The sequence below is a fragment of the Macaca mulatta genome, chromosome 19, assembly GCF_049350105.2.
Source record: "Macaca mulatta isolate MMU2019108-1 chromosome 19, T2T-MMU8v2.0, whole genome shotgun sequence".
Classification (NCBI taxonomy): Eukaryota; Metazoa; Chordata; class Mammalia; order Primates; family Cercopithecidae; genus Macaca; species Macaca mulatta.
In genome coordinates this window covers 3,468,022-3,483,303 of record NC_133424.1, presented here as the reverse complement: position 1 = coordinate 3,483,303, position 15,282 = coordinate 3,468,022, and the positions used below count along the sequence as shown (strand labels likewise).

Genomic DNA, 15,282 nt, shown 5'->3' with positions numbered 1-15,282 from the left:
AGGTGATGGGTGTAGGAAGTGAGGGATGGGACGAAGGGTGGAGGAGGTGATGGGTGTAGGAAGTGAGGGATGGGATGAAGGATGGAGGAGGTGATCGGTGTAGGAAGTGAGGGATGGGGTGAAGGGTGGAGGAGGTGAAAGGTGTAGGAAGTGAGGGATGGGATGAAGGATGGAGGAGGCGATGGGTGTAGGAAGTGAGGGATGGGATGAAGGGTGGAGGAGGTGATGGGTGTAGGAATTGAGGGATGGGGTGAAGGGTGGAGGAGGGGACCTGTGTAGAAAGTGAGGGATGGGGTGAAGGGTGGAGGAGGTGAAGGGTGTAGGAAGTGAGGGATGGGATGAAGGATGGAGGAGGTGATGGGTGTAGGAAGTGAGGGATGGGATGAAGGATGGAGGAGGTGATGGGTGTAGGAATTGAGGGATGGGGTGAAGGGTGGAGAAGGTGATGGGTGTAGGAAGGGAGGGATGGGGTGAAGGGTGGAGGAGGTGAAGGGTGTAGGAAGTGAGGGATGGGATGAAGGATGGAGGAGGTGATGGGTGTAGGAAGTGAGGGATGGGATGAAGGGTGGAGGAGGGGACCTGTGTAGAAAGTGAGGGATGGGGTGAAGGGTGGAGGAGGGGACCTGTGTAGAAAGTGAGGGATGGGGTGAAGGGTGGAGGAGGGGACCTGTGTAGAAAGTGAGGGATGGGGTGAAGGGTGGAGGAGGGGACCTGTGTAGGAAGTGAGGGATGGGGTGAAGGGTGGAGGAGGGGACCTGTGTAGGAAGTGAGGGATGGGGTGAAGGGTGGAGGAGGGGACCTGTGTAGGAAGTGAGGGATGGGGTGAAGGGTGGAGGAGGGGACCTGTGTAGAAAGTGAGGGATGGGGTGAAGGGTGGAGGAGGGGACCTGTGTAGGAAATGAGGAATGGAATGGTGGTGGGGAGGTGGAGGGAGCGGGGTGAGGACACGCAGCAGGGGAGGCAAGGCAGGACCCGTCTGGGACTCTGCTTGGAGATGTCTCTATGTGGCTTTTTTCTGGGGCCTCGGTTTCCAGATTTGCTCTGTGCACATTAGCTGGGGACATTCTCCCAGCTGGACTTCCTGTGAACTTGGGCAATTTCCTTGCAGGCCCAGTGGTGCTGGGGCAGAGGGGACTGTATTAGTCCATTCTTGCAATGCCATAAAGAAATACCCAGGCCGGGCCAGATGCAGTGGCTCACGCTTGTAATCCCAGCACTTTGGGAGGCCGAGAAGGGCAGATCACCTGAGGCCAGAAGTTTGAGACCAGCCTGGCTAACATGGAAAACCCTGTCTCTACTAAAAATACAAAAATTATCCTGTGTCTACTAAAAATACAAAAAATTAGCTGGGAGTGGTGGCAGGCTCCTGTAGTCCCAGCTACTCAGAAGGCTGAGGCAGGAGAATGGCGTGAGCCCCGGGAGCGGAGCTTGCAGTGAGACAAGATCGCACCACTGCACTCCAGCCTGGGCGACAGAGCGAGACTCTGTCTCAAAAAACAAAAACAACAAACAAACAACAACAACAACAAATTATCTGGGTGTGGTGGCGGGAGTCTGTAATCCCAACTACTCGGGAGGCTGAGGCAGGAGGACCACTTGAACCTGGGAGGCGGAGGTTGCAATGAGCTGAGATCATACCATTGTGCTCCAGCCTGGGCAATAAGAGTGAAACTCTGTTCCACCCCCCACCCCCATTCCCCCAAAAAAGACAAGTAATGTCTGAGACAGGTAATTGATAGAGAAAAGAGGTTTAATTGGCTCATGGTTCCACAGCCTGTACAGGAAGCATAGCAGCTGCTACTTCTGGGAGGCCTCAGGAAACTTACGGTCATGGCGGAAGGCAGAGGGGAGCAGGCAGGTCACTTGACCGGAGCAGGAGCACAGGGGAGGAGGTGCCACACACTTTTAAACCACCGGATCTTGTGAGAACTCTATTATGAGACAGGACTGAAGAGGTGGTGCTAAACCATTCATGAGGATACACCATCGTGATCCAGTCACCTCGCACCAGCCACTACCTCCAACACGGGACAATTCAACATGAGATTTGGGTGGGGACACAGAGCCAAAGTACGTCAGGGGACCTTCCCTGCTTGTCCCATCTGCCACCCCAGCTCCCACTCCCCCACCCCCAACCCAGAGCAGGCTGGGGCAGGGGTCTGAGCTAAAGAGGTAAGGCCTTGTTCAGGCACAGACTGGAAGGAGGAACTGAGACACCATTCATTCATGTTTTCATTGGTTCATTTATTCATTCATCCACTATGCAAGAGGCACCACTGTATGCCTGGCCCTGCCCTGATGCTGGGCACACAGCAGTGACAGACGCAAGCCCCAGAGTCCCTGCCCGCTCAGAACACATAACCCACCGGGGACGATGATTGTCTATGAAGAAGTGGATCAAATCATTGCAGACACGTGTTCCCTATGCAGAAGATAAACCTGCATCACAAAAGTGACGTGGCTGGGAGTCCCAGACCTCTGGGGTCTGACTCAGAAGCCGACGCGTTTGCTGACGTGGGAAGCGGGGGAGAGGCCAGCTCCAAGGGGACCGGGGACAGAGCACTGGGCAGGGGGACCAGCAAAGATGTTGAAGCAGGAACAGGTGAGGCCTGGCTGGCAGGAGTGCAGGGAGGAGAGGGAGGGTGGCCACTGAAGTTGAAGGTCGCCAGGGGTCAAACAGTGCCTGGTGGGCTGTGGGAAGAGTCTGGACTTTCACGAGAAGGACGCCAGGGCATTATGGGAACATTTCAACACTTCCCTCAAGAGACCTCGAGGGCCCTGCTGCACCGTGTAGTTACTGCAGCTGGCTGGGGAGGTTGGACAGGCACTAAGAGCCCTATTTTACAAAGGGAGGAACCCACAGGACCTCACTCTCCCTATCTGTGTAACGTGAAGTCTGGCTTGCCAGGATCCCAGGAGGCGGGAGAGGGCGGCAGTTAGTGATATATCCTGCTGGTCAAATGTGAAGATGGTGGAATCCCAGCTCCAGCTGCAGGGAGCATAGCACCTCCCTGGGATCCGCTCTTCTATTTATCCAGGTGACCATGGGTTTTTTTTTTTTGAGACAGAGTCTCGCTCTGTCGCCCAGGCTGGAGTGCAGTGGCCGGATCTCAGCTCACTGCAAGCTCCGCCTCCCGGGTTCCCGCCATTCTCCTGCCTCAGCCTCCCGAGTAGCTGGGACTACAAGTGCCCGCCACCTCGCCCGGCTAGTTTTTTTTTTGTACTTTTTAGTGGAGACGGGGTTTCACCATGTTAGCCAGGATGGTCTCGATCTCCTGACCTCGTGATCCGCCCGTCTCGGCCTCCCAAAGTGCTGGGATTACAGGCTTGAGCCACCGCGCCCAGCCGACCATGGGTTTTGAGACACCCTCTTTTAAAAATTACTTTTTTTTTTTTTTGAGGTGGAGTCTTGCTCTGTCGCCCAGGCTGGAGTGCAGTGGTGAAATCTGAGCTTCAAACAATTCTCCTGCCCCAGCCTCCCAAGAGCTGGGATTCCAGGTGCCCACGACCACACCTGACTAATTTTTGTAGTTTTAATAGAGATGGGGTTTCACCATGTTGGCCAGGCTGGTCTTGAACTTCTGACCTCAGGTGATCCACCTGCCTTGGCCTCCCAAAGTGCTGGGATTACAGGCGTGAGCCATCATGCCCGGCCTTCATTGCAATTTTTTTTTTTTTTTGAGATGGAGTCTCGCTCTGTTGCCCTGGCTGGAGTGCAGTGGCGCGATCTCGGCTCACTGCAAGCTCCGCCTCCTGGGTTCATGCCATTCTCCTGCCTCAGGCTCCTGAGTAGCTGGGACTACAGGCGCCCACCAACACGCCCGGCTAATTTTTTGTATTTTTAGTAGAAATGGGGTTTCACCGTGTTAGCCAGGATGGTCTCGATCTCCTGACCTCGTGATCCGCCCACCTCGGCCTCCCAAAGTGCTGGGATTACAGGCGTGAGCCACTATTCCTGGCCTTCATTGCAATGTTTAAGACGTTTTATTAATTAATAATTATTGATTCACGGGAAGGTACAAGGAGGTCCAATGCACCCCTCACCTAGCCCCCCAGCTGTGTTTCCATCTCGCATAACTGCAGTGCAACCTCAGAACCAGCACAGTGGAAGGACACAGGTCTCACCGGTTTTACATGAACTCATCTGAGCGCGTATGTGTGTGTGGTTTATACAGTTTTATCACACACATAACTTCCTCTAAACGCTGTCACAAGATACTACTTTTTTTTTTTTTTTGGACAGGGTCTTACTCCATCGTCCAGGCTGGAGTGGTACAGTGGTGCAAACACAGCTCACTGAAGCCTCAATCTCTTGGGCTCAAGTGATCCTCCCACCTCAGCATTCCCCGAGTAGCTGGGACTACAGATACATGCACATCACCACACATGGCTAATTTTCTTTCTTTTTTTTTTTGAGACGGAGTCTCACTCTGTTGCCCAGGCTGGAGTGCAGTGGTGCCATCTCGGCTCACTGCAAGCTCTGCCTCCTGGGGTCACACCATTCTCTTGCCTCAGCGTCCTGAGTAGCTGGGACTACAGGGGCCCTGTAGTTTTAGTAGAGACGGGTTTCACCATGTTAACCCAGATGGTCTCGATCTCCTGACCTTGTGATCCACCCGCCTCGGCCTCCCAAAGTGCTGGGATTACAGGCATGAGCCACTGCACCCGTCTAATTTTCTTATATATGTATTTGTAGATATGGGGGGGTCTTGCTATGTTGCCCAAAATGGTCTCGAACTCCTGGGCTCAAGGGATCCTCCTGCTTCGGCCTCCCCAAAGTGCTGGGATGACAGGTTTGAGTCACTGCACAAACAAGATGCTTAAGTGATGTGGAAGATTCCCTCGTGACAGCCCTCCTAGCCACATTACCCACCCTCACTAATGCAATATGTGTGTATTTGAGAGTCTCGCTCTGTCGCCCAGACTGGAGTGCAGTGGCATAATCTCTGCTCACTGCAACCTCCACCTCCCAGGTTCAAGCGATTCTCCTGCCTCAGCCTCCCAAGTAGCCAGCATTATAGGCATGCGCCACCACGGCCCAGCTAATTTTAATTTTTTTGTATTATTAGTGGAGACAGGGTCTCACTATGTTGGCCAGTCTGGTCTTGAACTCCTGGCCTCAAGCAATCCACCCATCTTGGTCTTTCAAAGTGCTGGGATTACAGGCATGAGCCACTGCACCTGGTCCTAATGCAATATTTTTTTTTTTTTTTTTTTTTGAGACGGAGTCTCGCTCTGTCACCCAGGCTGGAGTGCGGTGGCCGGATCTCAGCTCACTGCAAGCTCCGCCTCCCGGGTTTACGCCATTCTCCTGCCTCAGCCTCCCGAGTAGCTGGGACTACAGGCGCCGCCACCTCGCCCGGCTAGTTTTTTGTATTTTTTTTAGTAGAGACGGGGTTTCACCGTGTTCGCCAGGATGGTCTCGATCTCCTGACCTCGTGATCCGCCCGTCTCGGCCTCTCAAAGTGCTGGGATTACAGGCTTGAGCCACTGCGCCCGGCCATAATGCAATATTTTTTTAAAAATTGATACGAGCACAAAAAGTCTGCATTGAACAAAATATTAAAATCCCAAATAAAGGCAGCATCCAACATTCCCCTGAGAGCCTCAGGCAAAAGGAAAAATGTGTGCATGTGTACATACACCAAATATTTAAGCATCTTTTTATATCTTTTTATTTTTTTGAGACAGGGTCTCAATTTGTTGCCCAGGCTGGAGTGCAGTGGTGCAATCTTGGTTCACTGCAACCTCCTCCTTCCAGTTCAAGCGATTCTCCTGCCTCAGCCTCCTGAGTAGCTGGGACTACAGTTGTGTGCCACTGTGCCCATCTAATTTTCTTTGTCTTTATTTTTTTTCTTTCTTTCTTTCTTTTTTTTTTTTTTTGAGATGGAGTCTTGCTCTGTTGCCAGGCTGCAGTGCAGTGTTGTGATCTCGGCTCACTGCAACCTCCGTCTTCCGGGTTCAAGCGATTCTCCTACCTCAGCCTCCTGAGTAGCTGGGACTGCAGGTGTGCGTCACCACGCCCAGCTAATTTTTGCATTTTTAGTAGAGACGGGGTTTCACCATATTGGCCAGGATGGTCTCAATCTCTTGACCTCATGATCCACCTGCCTCAGCCTCTCAAAGTGCTGAGATTACAGGCATGAGCCACCGTGCCTGACCCAGCACCTTTATATATCTTTATGCATTTTTAGTGGTTGATTTTTTTTCCCGAAGTAGATTTTGAAAATATGACGGATGATTTAGTAGAATTTGCTTCTACTAAAACTAGGACAGTAAAATTATAATAAAGTCTATTTGGACATAAAGAAACTTAATAATAACATTACAAAAAGATACATGCCATTGTGAGTTTGAATACAACATCTTTTGAATCCTTGAATACTTTCAACTGCTTTAATGTTCTGGAAAAAAATTAACCATTAAAAAATACAGGCTCATGCCTGTAATCCCAGTACTTTGGCAGGCTGAGGGAGGAGGATCACTTGAGCCCAGGAGTTCAAAATCAGCCTGGGCAACCTGGTAAGACCCCATCTCAAAAGAAAACATTAAAAAATTCGTAACTTGGCCGGGTGCGGTGGCTCAAGCCTGTAATCCCAGCACTTTGGGAGGCCGAGACGGGTGGATCCCGAGGTCAGGAGATCGAGACCATCCAATGGTGAAACCCCGTCTCTACTAAAAAATACAAAAAACTAGCCGGGCGATGTGGCAGACGCCTGTAGTCCCAGCTACTCGGGAGGCTGAGGCAGGAGAATGGCGGGAACCCGGGAGGCGGAGCTTGCAGTAAGCTGAGATCCGGCCACTGCACTCCAGCCTGGGCGACAGAGAGACTCCCTCTCAAAAAAAAAAAAAAAAAAAAAAAAAATTCGTAACTCTCTGGAAGAATATTTGGCAGTTTCTTAAAGAACAAATCGTGCAGCTACCATATGACATAGCAACTGTGGTCCTGGTCATATATCTCAGAGAAATGATTTATGTTGATACACAAACCCTTACAGGAATGTTAATGGCAGCTTTATTAGTAAGAGCCAAACACTGGTCTTCAGTGGGTGGATGGTTGAACAAATTGTGCCCCATCCTCATTGTGGAATATTACTCAGCAGTCAAAAGGAACAAAATACTAAGACAAGCAACCACCTAGATGAATCAGATAATTATAAAAAGTGAAAAAAGTTGGTCAGATGAGGCAGCTCACACCTGTAATCCCAGCACTTTGGGAGGCCAAGACAGGCGGATCACGAGGTCAGGAGATCGAGACCATCCTGGCTGACACAGTGAAACCCCGTCTCTACTAAAAAATACAAAAAACTAGCCGGGCGACGTGGCGGGCGCCTGTAGTCTCAGCTACTCGGGAGGCTGAGGCAGGAGAATGGCGTAAACCCGGGAGGCGGAGCTTGCAGTGAGCTGAGATCCGGCCACTGTACTCCAGCGTGGGCGACAGAGCGAGACTTCGTCTCAAAAAAAAAAAAAAAATACAAAAGTTAGCCAGGCACGGTGGTGGGCGCCTGTAAGCCCAGCTACTCGGGAGGCTGAGGCGGGAGAATAGCTTGAACCTGGGAGGTGGAGTTTGCAGGGAGCCGAGATCACGTCACTGCACTCCAGCCTGGGCGACAAGAGTGAGACTCCATCTCAAAACAAACAAAAACCAAACACATAAACAACAAATAAAACGAACAAAAAACCCAAAGGAAATTGATGAGAAAAGATACGTGAAAATATGTCTATTTCAGGATATGCTGCCTTTTGCATTTGTCTTAGGCTCCAACATGGTTTCACATGACACTTTTTCAAAATTGTTACAAATACTTGTATCTATGTATGGGGTACATGAGGTATTTGTTATATGCATGGAACATATAATGATCATATTTGGTATTTGGGGTGTTCACAACTTAGACTATTTCTCATTTCTATATGTTGGGAACAATTCAAGGTCTCTCTTCTAGCTATTTTTTTGAGACGGCGTTTCGCTCCTGTTGCCCAGGCTGGAGTGCAGTGGTGCGACCTCGGCTCACCTTAGCCTCCGCCTCCTGGGTTCAAGCGATTCTCCTGCCTCAGCCTCCCGAGTAGCTGGGATTACAGGTGCGCACCACCACGCCCGGCTAATTTTGTATTTTTAGTAGAGACAGGGTTTCTTCATGTTGGTCAAGCTGTTCTCAAACTCCTGATCTCAGGTGATCCGCCCGCCTCGTCCTCCGCAAGTGTTGCAATTACAGGCGTGAGCCACCGCGTCTGGGTGGGTGCCTGCAATCCCAGTATTTTGGGAGGCCGAGATGGGTGGATCATGAGGTCCAGAGATCGAGATCATCCTGGCTAACATGGTGAAACCCCGTCTGTACTAAAAAATACAAAAAATTAGCTGAGTGTGGTGGGACGTGCCTGTAGTCCCAGCTACTCAGGAGGCTGAGGCAGGAGAATCACTTGAACCTGGGAGGCGGAGGTTGTGGTGAGTCGAGGTCACGTCATTGCACGCCAGCCTGGGCAACAAGAGTGAAACTCCATCTCTCTCTCTCTCTCTCTCTCTTTCACACACACACACACACACACACACACACACACACACATTTTATTAAATAGAGATGAAGCCTCACTATGTTGCCCAGGCTGGTCTCGAACTCCTGCCCTCAAGGAATTCTCCTGCCTTGGCTTCCCAAAGTGTTGGGATTATATTTTGAAATATACAATACATTGTTGCTAACTACAGTCACCCTATTCTGCTATCAAACATTAGAATGTATTCCTTCTGTCTAACTGAATGTTTGTACTCATTAACTCACGTCTTTTCATTTACCCCCACTCAACCTACACAACCTTCCAGCCTCTGATATTGATCATTCTACTCTCTACCTCCATGAGATCAACTCTCTGGCTCCCACATATCAGTGACAACACGCCGTATTTGTCTTTCTGTGTCTGGTTTATTTCACTTTTTCACTTAATATTGACCTCCGGTCCCATCCATTTTGCTGCAAATGACATTTTATTCTTTGGTATGGCGAAATCATATTCCATTGTGTATTTAACACTTTCTTTCTTTCTTTTTTTTTTTTTTTTTTAAAGACAGGGTCTCACTCTGTCGCCCAGGCTGGAGTGCAGTGGCATGATCATAGCTCACTGCAGCTTCAACCTCCCAGGCTCAAGCGATCCTCCTGCTTTGGCCTCCGAAGTAGCTGGGACTACTGGTGTGCGCCGCCAGCCCCGGCTAATATTTTAATTTTTTTGTAGAGTTGGGGTCTCACTATGTTGCCAGGCTGGTCTTGAACTCCTGGGCTCAAGCGATCTTCCCGCTTCAGCCTCCCGAAGTGCTAGGAATACAGTTGTGAGCTACTGTGCCCTGCTCAAGTTCTATTTAAACAGTCATTCCTCTTGGGGAATGCCAGTGGGGAGAGCCTGGAGGAGGGCAAGCAGGGAGATGGAGGTTTCTCTGTGTCCTGCAGGGCAGGCCACTGGAGCCCGGAGGATGAGCAGGGAGGTTCCTGCAGGGATGACTGGAACCCTGGGGAGGTTTATCTTGGATTTTGGCCAGCAGCTCCAATCACAGGGCTCAGGTGGGGCAGCAAGGACACAGTGTCAGTGCTGGACGAGGTCCCTGAGGTCACAGAATATGGTGGCTCCATCTTCCTTCCAGGGCTGTGTGCTTCTTTTGGAGAAATACAAAGTGTTTCCCGATATCCCCAAGGGAGCTTATGAAAAATGAAGATTCCAGGCCTGTAATCCCAGCATTTTGGGAGGCGGAGGCAGGAGAATCACTTGAGTGCAGGAGTTCAAGACCAGCTTGGGCAACATAGCAAGACCCCATCTCTAACAAAAACATTAGCCAGGACCAGGCACGGTGGCTCACGCCTGTAATCCCAGCACTTTGGGAGGCCAAGGCCGGTGGATCACCTGAGGTCAGGAGTTCAAGACCAGTCTGGCCAACATGGTGAAACTCCATCTCTACTAATAATACAAAAATTAGCCGGGCGTGGTGGTGGGTGCCTGTAGTCCCAGCTACTCGGGAAGCTGAGACAGAAGAATCACTTGAACCTGAGAGATGGAGGTTGCAGTGAGCTGAGATCGTGCCACTGCACTCTAGCCTGGGCAACAAAGCAAGACTCCATCTCAAAAAAAAAAAAAAAAAAAAGCCGAGTGTGGTGGTGCGTGCCTGTGGCCCCAGCTACCTGGGAGGCTGAGGTGGAAGGACCACTTGAGCCCGGGACTTCAAAGCTACAGTGAGCTATGTCTGCACCACTGCACTCCAGCCAGGGCAATTGAGTGGGACCCTGTCTCAAAAACAAAACAAAAGCAAAACAAAAGACAGATTGCAGGGTCCAGTTCCCTATAGGATTCTGGTTCATTCCGTCTGGGTTGGGGCCCAGGAATTTGTGAATCCAGGGCCATGAGTTAGGAAACTGAGAAACCTGGGAAATGATGAGACAGGCTTGGGCAAGTGATCTTAGGGGGCAAGTGACCTTAGGTTTCACCTCTCTGAGACCCAGTTTCCACCTCTGTAAAATGCGGATAGTAATCTCGCCTTCTGGCCTTATGCAGCGGGTTCCACGAAAGGGAGCCTATATTCAAGAAAGCGGCATAGCAGTTACGATCACTGACATTCTTCCTCCTCAAATGAACCCCTGGAGCTGGCATGCAGGATTCGAACCCCCTCTCCTAGCGCGGGATTCGAACTCGCGAAACGCCTCGCGCCTTCCTGACGTCACGAAGTCACCCCTGGAAAGCCGCTCCTCGCCCCGCCCCAGGCCCCGCCCGCTCCCGGAGCCCCGCCCCGCTCTCCTGGGCGCAGCCTACCCCGCTGCCTGCCCCGCGCCCCGCCCCCGCTCCGGCCTCCCGCCGCCGGGGCTCGCGATTGGTCGTGCCGGGACGCCAGGGCCCGCCCCCCGAGTGTCGGCCCCGCCCCCGCAGAGGGGAGCGAGCGCTCGCGGGCCGGGGCGGCGGGTTCGGCTGCGCGGCGGGGCTGAGGCGGCCGCGGGGCCCGAGCGCAGGTAAGGGCGCCCGCGTTTCGGGCCAGGGGAAGTGAGGGCGCGGCCGGCGTCCCGGAGAGGGGACTGGGACGGCTCCGAAATGACTGCGGACCGAGTTGGGGGTCGGAGTTGGCTGAGGAAGGGGGCTGGGGCTGGGGACCCGGGCTGCAATTGGAGGCTGGGATTGGAATTGGGGATGGGGCTGCGCTTGGGGGTCGGAGTTAGCTGAGAAGGGCCTGGGGCTGCACTTGGGGTTCAGGGCTAGCTGGGGAGGGGGCGGGAGTTGTAGGTCGAGGTTAACTGGGGACGGGGCAGGAGGTGCAGATGGAGGTTAACTGGGGAAGGGTTGGGTCCGGGCACTGGGACTCCACTGGGGATCACGGCTAGCTGGAGAGGAGGCTGGAGTTGCAGGTTCAGGTTCGCTGGGGAGGGGGCTGGAGGTGGGATTGGAGGTCTAAATTAGCTGGGGAGGGGGCTGAGCGTGAGATGGGGGTCTGAGTTAGCTGGGGAGAGGGCCGGAGTTGCAGGTCCAGCTCAGCTGGAGAGGAGGCTGTAAGTGGAACTGGAGGTCTGAGTTAGCTGAGGAGGGGCCTGGGGGTGAGACTGGACGTTTGAGTTATCTGGGGAGGGAGCTGGAGTGGCAGGTCGAGGTTATCTGGGGATGGGGCTTGGAGTAGGATTGGAGGTCTGAGTTATCTGGGGAGGAGTTTGGAGTGGCAGGTCGAGGTTAGCTAGGAAGGGGCTGGTGGTGGAATTGGAGGTCTTGAGTTTGCTGGGGAGGGGGCTAGAGTCGCAGGTCGAGGTTAGCTGCGGAGGGGGCTTGGAGTGGGGTTGGAGGTCCGAGTTAGCTGGGGAGGGGGCTGGAGGTGGAATTGGAAATCTGAGTTAGTTGGGGAGGGCGCTGGAGGTGTAGCTGGGGATTGAGATTAGCTGGAGGGGGAACAGGGGTTGAGTCAAGGGTCAGCTTATTTGAAGAGGGAGCTGGGAGTGGGGTTGAGGTTTGCAGGGAGCTGGGGAGGGGGCTGGGGATGAAGTTTGAAGTGGGTTTGTTGGAGAGGGGGCTGCAGAGGGAATTAGAGGTGGAGGTTGTCTGGGGAGAGGACTGAGGAATGGGGTTGGTGAAGATGGAGGGCGGTGATTGACGGCCCAGGGGTTAGGCTTAGCTGAAAAGGAGCAGAAGAACAAAGTTGGGGTGAGCCAGAGAGTAGCTGGAGCATACAGGTGGGGGGCCAGGCTTGTTCCAGAAGGGGTCTGGGGGCTTTCAGGGGGAAATGGGGAGCTTGTGAGTGCGTGGGGTGGAGGGGGGTTCAGGGAGAAGGAAGTTAGGGTGAGGTAGTGAGAAAGGCGGTGGGAGTAAGGTCCCAGGCTGGAGATAACCTGGGGGCAGGTGTTTTGCTAGACATTAACTAATCAGGAGGAAAACGGGGTATGGGGAGGTGTCTCAGGTAGGATCCAGTTAAAAGCAATTTGGAGAGGACTCACCCCTCTACTTTTGGGGGAGATGTTAATTGTTTGCTCTAGAACCGGGCACGGAGCACAACCCCCCTGGGAACAGTGAGCTGAAGGAGACGGGAGTTTGGAATACTTTTTGAGGTTTATTTCTAGGATATAGGGTGCCAAGGAGAACGCTTCAGGAAGGAGAAAGGCTCCTGTCGGTGACTGAATTTTTCAGGAACTAAAGTGGGAGTTTTTGGGACGGTGATATTGAGCGACGTGGGTGGTACTTTATTTTTCCTGGGGAGCGGGGGTTGCTAGGGGCTGGGAGGTGGGCGGTGGAAGACAAGCTTGATGAACAGAGGCAGCGGATTCCCAGCTAAGCGTCTTCACACGGTTGCTAGGTGTCAGCGAGGCAAATGCCAAGTTCACAAACTTGTTCCCATCGTGGGATGCTGCGATCTTGCCCTGAGGGAGAGTCGGGGGCCTCTGGGAGGTGCGCCTGTGTGTTCCCACCCGGCCTCTCGCTGCTGGGCTGTATCGTCTTTTGGAGGTGGTGTTGACTCCCCTGCAAAGCGGGAATAATAAAAACGGTAGCATGTGCCTCTCAGGGTCGAATTACGGGATGTATGCGTGGAATATTTCCTAGCAGGTAGCCAGGGTACCTGAAGCATGGAGAATAATGTACTCGATCCAGTTTTTTTCTTGGGTGCGTTTGGAGGTAGAGGAGTGGGATGCCTGAGTTGTCACAGAGGAGAGGAAAGGAAGTGACTGGAACTTGACTCTAGTCCTGCAACCTTAGGGGCATACATCAGGGTCACCCCCAGAAGCTTTCAAAAATAATCTGCATGGGTGGTTGTGGTGGCACATGCCTGTAATCCCCACGCTTTGGGAGGCTGAGGTGGGTAGATCACCTGAGGTCAGGAGTTCGAGACCAGCCTGGCCAATAGAGTGAAAACCTGTCTCTACTAAAAATAGAAAATTTAGCTGGGCATGGTGGTGGTTGCCTGTAATCCCAGCTACTTGGGAGGCTGAAGCAGGAGAATGGCTTGAACCCAGAAGGTGGAGGTTGCAGTGAGCCGAGATCGTGCCACTGCACTCCAGCCTGGGCAACCGAGAGAGACTCTGTCTCAAAAAAAAAAAAAGAATCTCCAACAGCAAGAAAAATATTTCTTAATATTATTATTATTACTATTATTTTGAGATGGAGTTTCAAATATGGAGCCTGTCTCCATATTATTAAAAGTGAGTAAAAAACTGAAAAGAAAGATGACTTTGTCCACACCTGGTGGCAGGAGATACTCAAGGCTCGTTAAGTAACAAATGCACCTGTTTAAGAGAAGGCTGCCTGGGTCATTCTGATTTAAGGGTGCCCCGTAAGGAACCACATCCAGCTGTGATTATACGCTCGAAATGTTGAGTTTACAACTTCAGTGTATGGGGTGCGTTTGGTCTCTCTCTCCCAGTGCTGTGGACATTTGGGGTCTGATCGTTCTCTGGGGTGAGGCCTTCTGGGCACTGCGGGGTGCTGAGCAGCGTCTCTGGCCTCCACCCACTCCACACCAGGAGCTCCCTGCATCGTGACAACCACAGATGTCTCCAGACATCACCCAGTGTCCTGTAGGGACAGAGACACTCCAGTGTGGAACCCTTGTTATAGACAAAACTGATTTATTTTCTCCTTTAACGACCTCATCTCCCCTTTGATGTGCATGAAGTGGGGCCATTCAGAATTGGGGATTGTTTTTAAGTCATTTAGTGCTATCGTTTTGAGAGGGGAGAACTAAGGTCTCACTGCTTTTAGAAAACACTAGAAATGCCTACTTATGGCCGGGCGCAGTGGCTCACGCCTGTAATCCCAACACTTTGGGAGGCCGAAGTCGGTGGATCACTTGAGGTCAGGAGTTCGAAACCAGTCTGACCAACATGGTGAAACCCCGTTTCTACTAAAAATACAAAAACTAGCCGGGTGTGGTAGCATGCACCTGTAGTCCCAGCTACTTGGGAGGCTGAGGCAGGAGAATCACTTGAACCCAGGAGGCAGGGGTTGCAGTGAGCTGAGATTGTGCCACTGCACTCCAGCCTGGTGACAGAGTGAGACTCTGTCTCAAAGAAGAAGAAGAAGAAAAAAAAGGCTACTCATTTTTAGGTGGGTCTTTTAGGTGGCTTTTGAACACTTAATACTGATTTAGAAGATGGGGATGAAGTTGTCAGTTACAGGCATTGGAAGATGACAGTGTTTGCAATGTGCTTTCTCGGTTTTAACCTGGAGCGTGAAGCTTCCAACGTAGCTTGAATTCTGCAGGTGCATCTTGATCTCACAGAGCTTTATTTAGAAAACATCCTTTGACTGAGGCCTTCATTTTCTGTTCTTGTTTCATGCTTAATAAACCCTGGGGCCCCACTGCTTGACAGCAAAGAGAACGAAACACAAATTACTCTCACGTGTAGATAATTCAGCTTCGTGTTTACTGAATGGAGGCATTTTTCTTGTTCACCGAGTAGTAGTGGGAAACACTCCTTTCTTCATTCAAGGTGTTATTCCGATTTTTTCAGTTGCGTCTGGAAGCAGCAATAGTTTTTAAAATCATATCCACTGAGTCATTTGTATTTTTGAAGATGCTTCATGGTTTCTTACAAGAAGGTCGTGCCTGGTCTCTAGGGGCTTGGGAGCTGGTGCGTGTGTGCTTTTTTTCTCTCCCTTTCTTTCTTTCCCTCCCTCCCTCCCTCCCTCCCTCCCTCCCTCCCTCCCTTCCTTCCTTCCTTCCTTCCTTCCTTCCTTCCTTCCTTCCTTCCTTCCTTCCTTCCTTCCTTCCTTCCTTTCTTCTCTCTCTTTCTTTCTTTTCTTTCTCTTTCTTCTTTCTCTCTCTTTCTTTCTCCTTCCTTCCTT

General features: G+C 51.7%; 2 protein-coding genes across 5 annotated transcripts in view; one reads left to right on the top strand and one right to left on the bottom strand.

Annotated features, from left to right (window-relative positions):
* The window catches only part of THOP1 (thimet oligopeptidase 1), a 321,982-nt gene that overhangs the window by 101,262 nt on the left and 205,438 nt on the right, over window positions 1-15,282 (bottom strand). The gene's annotated exons all lie outside the window — the stretch shown is intronic.
* GNG7 (G protein subunit gamma 7) overlaps window positions 10,931-15,282 on the top strand; it is a 209,461-nt gene continuing 205,109 nt past the window's right edge. For all 4 annotated transcript variants that reach the window (XR_013408648.1, XM_077976364.1, XM_028838450.2 and 1 more), the window contains exon 1: window positions 10,931-10,979. The gene's annotated coding sequence lies outside the window, so the exon portion shown is untranslated. The remainder of the gene's footprint in view (window positions 10,980-15,282) is intronic.